At 44.2% G+C, this 9,067-nt stretch overlaps 1 protein-coding gene across 2 annotated transcripts in view; it reads right to left on the minus strand.

The window, feature by feature from the left end:
• Grin2b (glutamate receptor, ionotropic, N-methyl D-aspartate 2B) overlaps positions 1 to 2,502 on the minus strand; it is a 421,074-nt gene extending 418,572 nt beyond the window's left edge. For both annotated transcript variants that reach the window (XM_005378985.1, XM_005378984.2), the window contains exons 1-3: positions 2,423 to 2,502; positions 1,875 to 2,108; positions 421 to 852 (exon numbers count right to left, since the gene is read on the minus strand). The gene's annotated coding sequence lies outside the window, so the exon portion shown is untranslated. The remainder of the gene's footprint in view (positions 1 to 420; positions 853 to 1,874; positions 2,109 to 2,422) is intronic.
• Between the last annotated feature and the right edge of the window lie 6,565 nt (positions 2,503 to 9,067).

Below are 9,067 nucleotides of genomic sequence, written 5' to 3' on the forward strand. Positions count from 1 at the left end.
AGAGAGGCACAAAGACAGCAAGAGAGAAAATCAAGCCTGGAAAAAAAAAATAATTCTAGAGCCCATAAAAAATCATAGCTTTAGCTCTGGGTGAATAAAATGCTATTTAACTAGAAAATCACACAGGTCTCCCCGCTAGCTGTGTCTGTATATAGACACCCTTATGCCCCCCAACGTCTCCTGTGCCTGCATACACCCACCCCCACTGCTCCCCCGAAAACCCAAAACCTGTTTGATGGAAGATGAGAAAGAAATAACATGGGAGGTTTCCCTCATTGTAATAAGCCTTTTTCCCCAGACAGCATTATTTTGATATCTTGTTATCTTTTTCCCCAAAAAGATCCACTTGAGGCACTGGAAGAGACAAAACAAGAAATCCCTACACCAGCTGAGGAAAACAGAAAATAGAATTTGCCCTACCTTGGTTTGTAGAAGCCAAACCTCTAGACCGACAGATTAAGGGAGTGAGCATGTTGGGAATGTCCAGTGCCCTCTTCTCGCTTGCATATCCACATAAGAAAGACGGAGGATAAAGGAACGGAAGAGAATTTAAAATCCAATTTAGCGTAAATTTGGTTTTAATCTTGTGTCTTGAAGAGATGCAAATTCAAAATAAAAAGGATTTAATTCAAAGGTAATTCAGGGTATGGAGAGCGGCTCACAATGCAGAATCCAGAGTAATTATTCCGTTTGCATGTGAGGTCAGTGGCTGGTACGGTATAGATTATAAGGATTCTTCAGCAATTATGGTTTTTGATTTTTGGAGCTTTAGTGGAGGAGGCTCTCTGTGGAGAAGCTGGGGGCCGGCTCCGTCCCTCCGTGGAGCATGGTCATTCCCAAAGCGTCCCCTTCCTAAGGGGAAAAAAGAGGCGGTCAGGGTTTGGTTCCAGTGTCCCCCGGAGGGTGAGAAAAATGCATTCCGAAAAAGATATCAATTCGTTATATGGGGAAGGGGGAGGAAACCCCGCATTTCCCACAGAGTGCACGAGAGGAATTGCAAACAGCTGGCACCAGTCTATAAATAATTCAGAAAAGGTCTGGCTATACCATTCCTGGGACAGGCATGGATGAGAGGTGGGAAAACCAACCTGAAAGGAAGAGGAGAAAGGGAGGGAGCGAGCAAAGGAGGCAAATGGAAAGGAAGGAGGGAGGGGCGGTGGGAAAAGAGACACCACACAGCAGCACACACACACACACACACACACACACACACACACACACACACAAGCAGAAACACAATCCCCACTTAACTCGCCAGCAAGTGCGGCCCCCAGCCCCATCTGCATTGCTGCTGACATGTCTGTCTCGCTCTGCCCAGCGCCTCCAGCAGCGGCGCCTCCTCCCACCTTGGGCTCGTGCTGAATGGGTTCCAATTGTGCACGGGGTGCACACTGGGCATTTCTTGGAAGGGGCACACTGACACGCGCGCGCACACACACGCCCCCGACGCGCACGCGCCCCCGCGCGCACTCACACTCACCCCCGCGCACACTCACCCCCGCGCACACTCACGCCGCCGCTGCCGCTGCCGCCGCCGCCGCGCTGATGTGCAGCGCACGGGGCTTCACCTGCAACGTGTCGATTGGACGGATGGTCGCCGCGCGTGGCTCCGGCCCCAGGCACCGCTGCCCAGCCTCTCCGAGAGGTGAGGGGATCAACCCCCTCCAAAAGACCAAAGCCAGCCCTGCCCCCGCCCCCCAAAGCCTTAAGAACAAAAAGCCACATCCAAATTAGCAAGTGCCGCGTTCTGCTGGATTTAGCGCTTTACCCAACGCCAGGTTGGTTAACGGTTCCACTGCTTCGACCCTTTCTCTGCTTGACCACCCCAAACCCCAAAATCGAGAAGAGACACTCCACAGCAAGGATTTACGCACCGGCTCTGAGCGCCTCCGCGGGTGCAGAGTCTCCGGAGAGCGGTGGCCGGTGGTGGGGGGATCGAGGGCTTTCTTTTTCTGCAAAGCAGGATTAATGATCCGTCTCGGGGGTTTTGAAGTTCACGACTCTTCTTTGCAAAGCAAAAGGAAAATGCATTCGGACGCCAGCACTTCTGGGTTGCGGTGATCGAGAATCACCCAGACGAGCACTTTCGATAGAGCGGAGCGGATTTCCTAGAGGTGAAGAAGCCGAAGGAAGTGGTTTTTGCAAGGGGGTTGGGGGGAGCCTTCCTTTCTCAAGAAAGGGGGGGTGTGGAGAGGCAGGAGCCCAGATTCCAGTTGGTGTTGCTCGGAGCCGGGGGAGGGGAAGCGGGCGGGGGCAGCGGGAGAGGAAGAAGGGGAGGAGGGGAGAGTAAGAAAAATGGGTATTAATCACCGGCGACGGGGGAGGGCGGGGACAGCACAGGTTGCCTGGTCTGGATTTGGGTCTCACACCCAGAAATGTGCCACACACACACACACACACACACACACACGCGCTCCCCTACCTCTCACGCGCGGGTTGTGATGGGAGGAGAAACCTGCGAAGCCAGGGAAGATGCTTCTGCTCCCAGAGTGTGTGCGCGCGTGTGCCCTCTTTCTCCACACCCCCACCCCTTCCCACCCCCAAACCCCTGCACCCCCTCACTCCTATCGTTGAGACTCTGGCGGAGGCAGCTTCCCACGTCATGTGCCGGGGAAGTGGGGTAGGAAGGGGGGGAAAGGCTTAACCCGTGTCCGTGGCGCCTCCTCCCGGCCGCAGGAGGGAACAGCAGGGAGGGAGGGCTGCTGGGGTCGCGGCGCCAGACGCGCCCCGGGTGGGCGACCGCGCTTGGCTACGGACCGCATCTCCGAGACGGAGCTGCAGTTTGGAATTGAAGACCTTTGCTTTATTTTCCATAAATCAGTCTGCTTCGTCCCCGCATTCTGTGTGCTGGGCGCAGATGAAGGATGATGGGTTCTTGCCTTCAAGAAGCTTAAGATCTATTTTTGAGCATACCAGGCTGACCAATAACACAATAGAAAATAAGGCAAGGGAAGGGTAATTAAAGGCTACACTGTACAGTATGGGCTATACATGTGCTTTTCCGACTAGCAGTGATGCTTGGAGGAGTTTGGCTCCTTAAAAAAGTGGACCTTGTTATTTAAAGATCTTGACAAGATGATGAGACAAGTGAACGTCTCCCGTAGGATACTAAATTTCACAGCATTGACAAACCCACACTCTAAAGGGCAGACATCCATGCCCTTCTTTCCTTCGTTTACTGTTTTATCATCACCTGTAATGGTATTTATTTTTAATATTAGTATTGTCATATGTGCATCATTTTTATTCTCATCCATTTTCTTCTCAAAGACCCAGAAGATGTAAGTGGTAGAGCACTTTCATATTGGTTATGTCATGGGCTTCTCACCAATAGCCTTGGGAAGCAGCAGACACACAGGAAACGATGGTGTGTCAAGTGGTCACACCTAATAGCTCGGCACTTTGTCTTCTGCAAAAGACACCAGGTGTTGCACTGTCCTGTAGACCAGATAGCATTCGTAACACATCTGAACGAATTAGTTTATATTTCTTGGTTATTGTTAGGCTTCTTCTTGGAATCCAAGATTTTTAAGACACACACAAACACGTATCATTACAAAAACAGTGTCTCCCCGAGCAAATTATTCTTCTTCGGTAGAAGTACCTCTGTTTTCCTAAGATATGCCAGCGCTGGTCTTCTAGCCCTTTGGAGAACTGCAGGACCATCCACCATTGCTATGCCTCTCCATACGCAACAGCCAGCTCACATCCGTCCATGCGCAGATTTCCAGTCCAAGCATCAGAACACAGGTTTCAGGAGGATTATTGATGCAGGTACAGGACCCTCCTGAAACTCTCTTCTCTTTCTAGGTCTTCCAGAAATGGCTTTTACCTTCCAAATAAGATCCAAACCCACTGAAGCACCCTCATGGGTTGATCTTTAATCTACATTTCTCAATTGTATTTTAGTTTTTTATATAGCCCTCCTGTCACCAATCCCACTCACTGAAATTGTATAGTATTCTTCTTTGTTTTCTGTTCTTTTCCTCCTTGTTCATTTTTGCAAGTGTAAGGGCAAGAATGAACTCTCCCATTTCCACTACCTAATCAGGTCCCTCCTCTTCTTGGTATAGTTTTTAGTCTGCAGTGATAGTACATCTGCATTGATAATACATTTGTCATTGATAATCAAGGCTGTGTTGATTTCTTTAACACTTTCAACGATTTTGAAATGAGAGGTGGTACCTCACTAACATACTCTCCAGAAATACATAGAAGAGTTGGTTTGATCAGCTATCACAATGACTAGGAGATACTTCTTGTATGCATTATTCAGGTATCAGACATACTAAACATACCCAGTTGGACATTTGGCCTTCCATTATGAAGAACTGGCCCAGCAAAAGAAAAATTAATACTTCTTTAGCTAGTCATGTTAACCCATATGAAACTATTGATGACTCAATCACTTGAGATTGCTAATCATATGGAATAATCATTATTGACCTATAGTGAAAAGGCAATTTTATATACAGTTCACCTTAAAAATTGTATTCTTACATATATGTTTCCTGTCCTGCCAAATCATTATCTTCTTAGTAGAAGGGTTCAATAAATATTAATATTTTCCTGATTACTGTTTGAAACCACCACTTTCCTGGGCAGTTTTTCTGACTCTAGGATAGCTAATTCCAGGGACCATGCCGCTTGTGATGTGTAAAGTGATACTCTTCCTTCTCATTGTGTTCACTGCCTTTGGCCCATTCGGTCAGTCCAAGACCTCTTTTCTTAGTTCTCTGACTCTCTGTCACTCACTTCTGCACTTCTAACAAACCACCTTGGCAACCACGAGTTACAAACCTTTCCATTAAACTATTTTAAGGACCATCCAGACTCACAAAATTTGGAACACTATTTCTTGATGCTACAAATAATACATTTCCTAACTCCTAGTCAGGCAGCACAGAAAGCAATGTTCTAACAAGACAAGATGTTGGATTATAGTTCACAGCATTGTTTATTGAGGAATGAGGAAAAGCTCTTGCCTGAGGCTGCTAATGACACAGTTGGAGGTATTCTGCCAGCTCGCTTGACCCAAAGAGAGGATCCCAGGAGATGCAAACATTTGTCCTTTGCCCAGTCGGCAGAGGCAGAATCCTTGCAGAGGCCAGAAAAAATAAAAAGTATTATCTGACAACCCCTTTCAGATCAAACACATAGCAAAGGGTAGGGAGGGCCTAAAGCTTGTACAATTTGGGATGCCTCTTTAAGAAAATGAATCTTAAAATAGGTGTGAAAGTAAATACTTAAATGAGAAAATAAATCATAACAGTTTAAACATTCTTTACTACTCATAAATGCAAAAAAAACAAAAATTTAAATCACAATTTTACTATTTAACTGCCTAACATTTGTGTAATATTTGTTTTGCACGTTTTTAAACTACAGATCTTTGAACACCTCTTCATGTGTTCATTTAAAGTATCAATTTCTCTGATAGTAATAGAAAGAATTAAAAAAGAAATCCAGTCTGTGCTTCAACAGGGCTGTTTAGGGTGGCTTTGCAGTGTACACAATTCGGAATAAAGTCTTAGTCATTGGTAGTGTGCATTGATAGTAATGCAACGTACATTTTTTGGGTTGTTCTCAAATTTGGGGAAATCCTTATCAAATTTCTTTTAAATAGAAGCAATAAGGTTACAGGAGTTTTAGGTTTACTTGTACAGTGACAAACTTCAAATGACTCCTGAGCTGATGACACTTATTAACTAGTCTCTATGTACTATCCATTTCACATTGTCTTCATCAATATCAGTATTGTGTCTCAAATCAGCCAGAAATTTAAACTTTTCCCTGTGTGTTCCTACGATTCATTCCTGTTCATTAGTTAAATTAGCAAACAGTTCAGGAGCCTTTTCATTACTTCTATTCGAAATTTCTCTTTTTTTCTTGAAAAGATAGTTTTGGTGTGATCTGGGGAAACAATTCACTCCTTGACATCAGATTAATTTCTATTGATGTCAGTACCCATCTTTATCTCTCTTGTTTCACAGTTCATTAATTTTCATCTGAATTTTCTCTTGATATTTTTAATAAATAAATGTAGATAATAAAAGAAAGAGCTCTTCTAATGTGTCCCAAGCAACAGTTTGTAATTTCTCACTTGTTTTATTAAAATGTTGCAAACTGTCTTTCTAGACTGCAGTTGAAACGGCACCATCTTTATAAACTTTTTAAATAAAATTTTTCTTCTCTGTGTTCAGATTTCTTTTTCTAGCCTAGGAAAATTTTTAGAAACTCGATGTGGATGGGCCTGTGTTGCAGGACTTGAGCGACATTCTAATGGGAAAAAAATTATACTTAGCTTCTTAAAAGAAAATTCTAACTTGTCATGTGTGTCTAAAATACTCTATTTGTGAACAGATCTGAAAGTGAAAACAAATGCTACAAAATACCAAAGAGGCCAACAACTTCAGGTAAGGAAATGACAGGTTTTTTTTTCTCCTAAAAATAAGGAGAAGACCCAGAAAGCCCCAGTCCTGTGGCAATCCCTTTGAGTCATACCTGGAAGCTTTCCTTCACTGGGAGAGTTAATGATACTTTAACTCTCTAGGGAACAGACACCAAACCTCATAAACATATCTCACTAAGCCCAAATTAAAGGATTCCCAATTTTACATCCCCTTCAATTCAACTTTGTCTCAAAAATACTCACCACCACTCTGACAACATCCAGTAAAAGATACAGTAATCTTAAATGATTGCAATTAAAATATGGCACTTGTACAAATTTCACTAAAACATTTGGACACATTATTAGGCCCTCTTGCGTAACTTTAGAAGAGGCTCCAAGTGAGGGGCTGTGAATCTGAAGCTGCGTTAGCTTCAAAGTCAGTCTGCCTCAGCTTGTTACCCAATGGAAAGCAGGCTTCTGGATTCTACAGAAAATATTCGAATGATTTTTATCTTTGAAAAAATAATTCATTAAAGGTTCAGTTGACAGCATGCATATTAATGTCTTCTGCAAGCCAAATCCATCCTCTTTTGCTTGCAATTCCTGGAGTGTACAGGAAACACGAGCAGAGAATGCAATTTTAATGCCTCTCACAAGCATACTAAGATCATGCCTCCACCACCATTGCTCTTCTAAAAGAATCTCTATTTTGTTCTTATCACAATGATATTAATTATTCAACTCAGGCTGTCTTTTTTCAAAGGGATAGTTAAACAACCTTCAGCCCCTTATCTGAAGACCTGCTTGTCCTGCAATAGTGAACAATTATTAATTATCCAGTACATTTGATTGAGCTTGTTGTGTACTTGGGACAAAACACTTCTAGACATTTACACTGTGTAGTCAGAGGAACTCCTTTCCTAAATGTGTCCTGTTCTTTTTGAAAGTATGCAAGGGAGTGCAGAAGGGAGGAATAAATAAGATTGTTTCAGAGAGAATGATGGAATCTAGGAAGGAGGAGATACAGGACGTGATGTGATAGTAAGTGTTCTCTCTTCTAGAGAAAGGGAAGGATGTGCATGGTGTTATTTCTAGCATCGCTCAACTTCTGTAAGAACACACCCTGAGTGGAAATAACCCCCTATTAAGCACAGTTAGAGCTGGCACTCTCTTACTGCTTTACCCCCTTCACATAGCAAAGAAACAACACTGTATCTGAACCAGCTGTGTGTGTGTGTTTTCTAAAAGAAATCCCTTAGAATCTTAATTTTTACTTGAATAAGTCTTCTTTTCCCCCTTAAACTACTTTGGAAAAAAATATCTCAAGTCTCACAACTAGTATATAATGAAGGCATTTAGTATCTGGTATTTTAGTATCAAATAATTAAGTTTCTTAAGAACTATACCTCATTTTTTTTTTTTTACCACAGAGAGTGAGTCTGTACCCAAAGGCACTGTCAAACTTACTAGCAAAGGCCGTTGGATAATAATACAAATGATAAAACAAGATGGAGACAAGGGATGGGTCTCCTTTCCCTACTTCCCTTTTGCCGTGTCACCCTATTCTGTACATTTTATTTATTTATTTTATGGTTTTGTTTGTTTGTTTGTTTGTTTGTTTGTTTTAAGAAAGCTTCTCAAGATGAAGCTCAGGCTGGCTTCAAGCTTGTAACCCTTCGGCCTCCACCTCCTGAGTGCTAGGATTACAGGTGTGATCACCATACCTGGCTCCTTGAAATGTCTTAAGGCTCTTCTTTCCAAGCCGTGTACCAGGCCCACCAGTATCCCTCTCCCATTCAACACCTGCCTCCTTCCAGGTGGGTACTCCTGTAAGGGTCACTAGCATCGCCCACCAGGAAGACTCCATCGCTTTTTCATCCCCTTTCAGTGAATCTTTTCATCCTCCAGAACAGGTGCTGTTGACAGTGGCATCCGCCCAATTCTGGAAGAATGTGACCCTTCTGCTTTTGCCAGCCAGGAGCCCTCCCACTGATGGGCTGCAGTCCAGTTAAGAGAAATTCAGATGAAGCAGTTCAGGGCTTTCCTGCCCCAGTTGTGGGGAAGAAGTTCCCACAAGGTGACACTGACAGGGGACTGAGAGATGATGGAGTAAGGATACATGCATGTGTGGAGACAAAAATCTGAGAAAATAATGTGAAATTGTGCAAATTAGGCTGGATTGCATTAGGACACTCTCTCCCTTTCTCTCTGTCTCTCTGCCTCTCTCTCTCTCTCCAATGTTTTGGGAAACTTCTGAGTCCCCATCTGAGTGATGGCAGGGTTATAGGGTTATTCCTCTCATGTCCCTAACTCACACAACTAACCCAGGCCTGGACCTCTGAGACGTGTGTAAGGTAAACCCCACAGGAGCAGGAGTCTGGGCTAAGGACTGCTTCTGCCCAATGCTGCATTCCCAGCACCTCAAGCAGTGTCTGAATGAATACAGGAAAGCCTCGTAGGAGGGCCTGAAGGGAGAGGTCAGCAAACATTTGAAGAAGGGTTCTCTATGCCCCTGCAGTGGCCACACTGCGGTGACCCTACTTGAACCCAACAGACTCCCACTCACCATGAAATCTGGTGCAAACACTCACGGACGGACTGGGCCCTTCGCGGTCTGCCCTCACCTGGCCTCTTCTCTGTACTTCATACAGTGCATCCATTGGCTATTTTGTT

Source organism: Chinchilla lanigera, unplaced genomic scaffold, assembly GCF_000276665.1.
Source record: "Chinchilla lanigera isolate Chin_1 unplaced genomic scaffold, ChiLan1.0 scaffold00012, whole genome shotgun sequence".
NCBI lineage: Eukaryota > Metazoa > Chordata > Mammalia > Rodentia > Chinchillidae > Chinchilla > Chinchilla lanigera.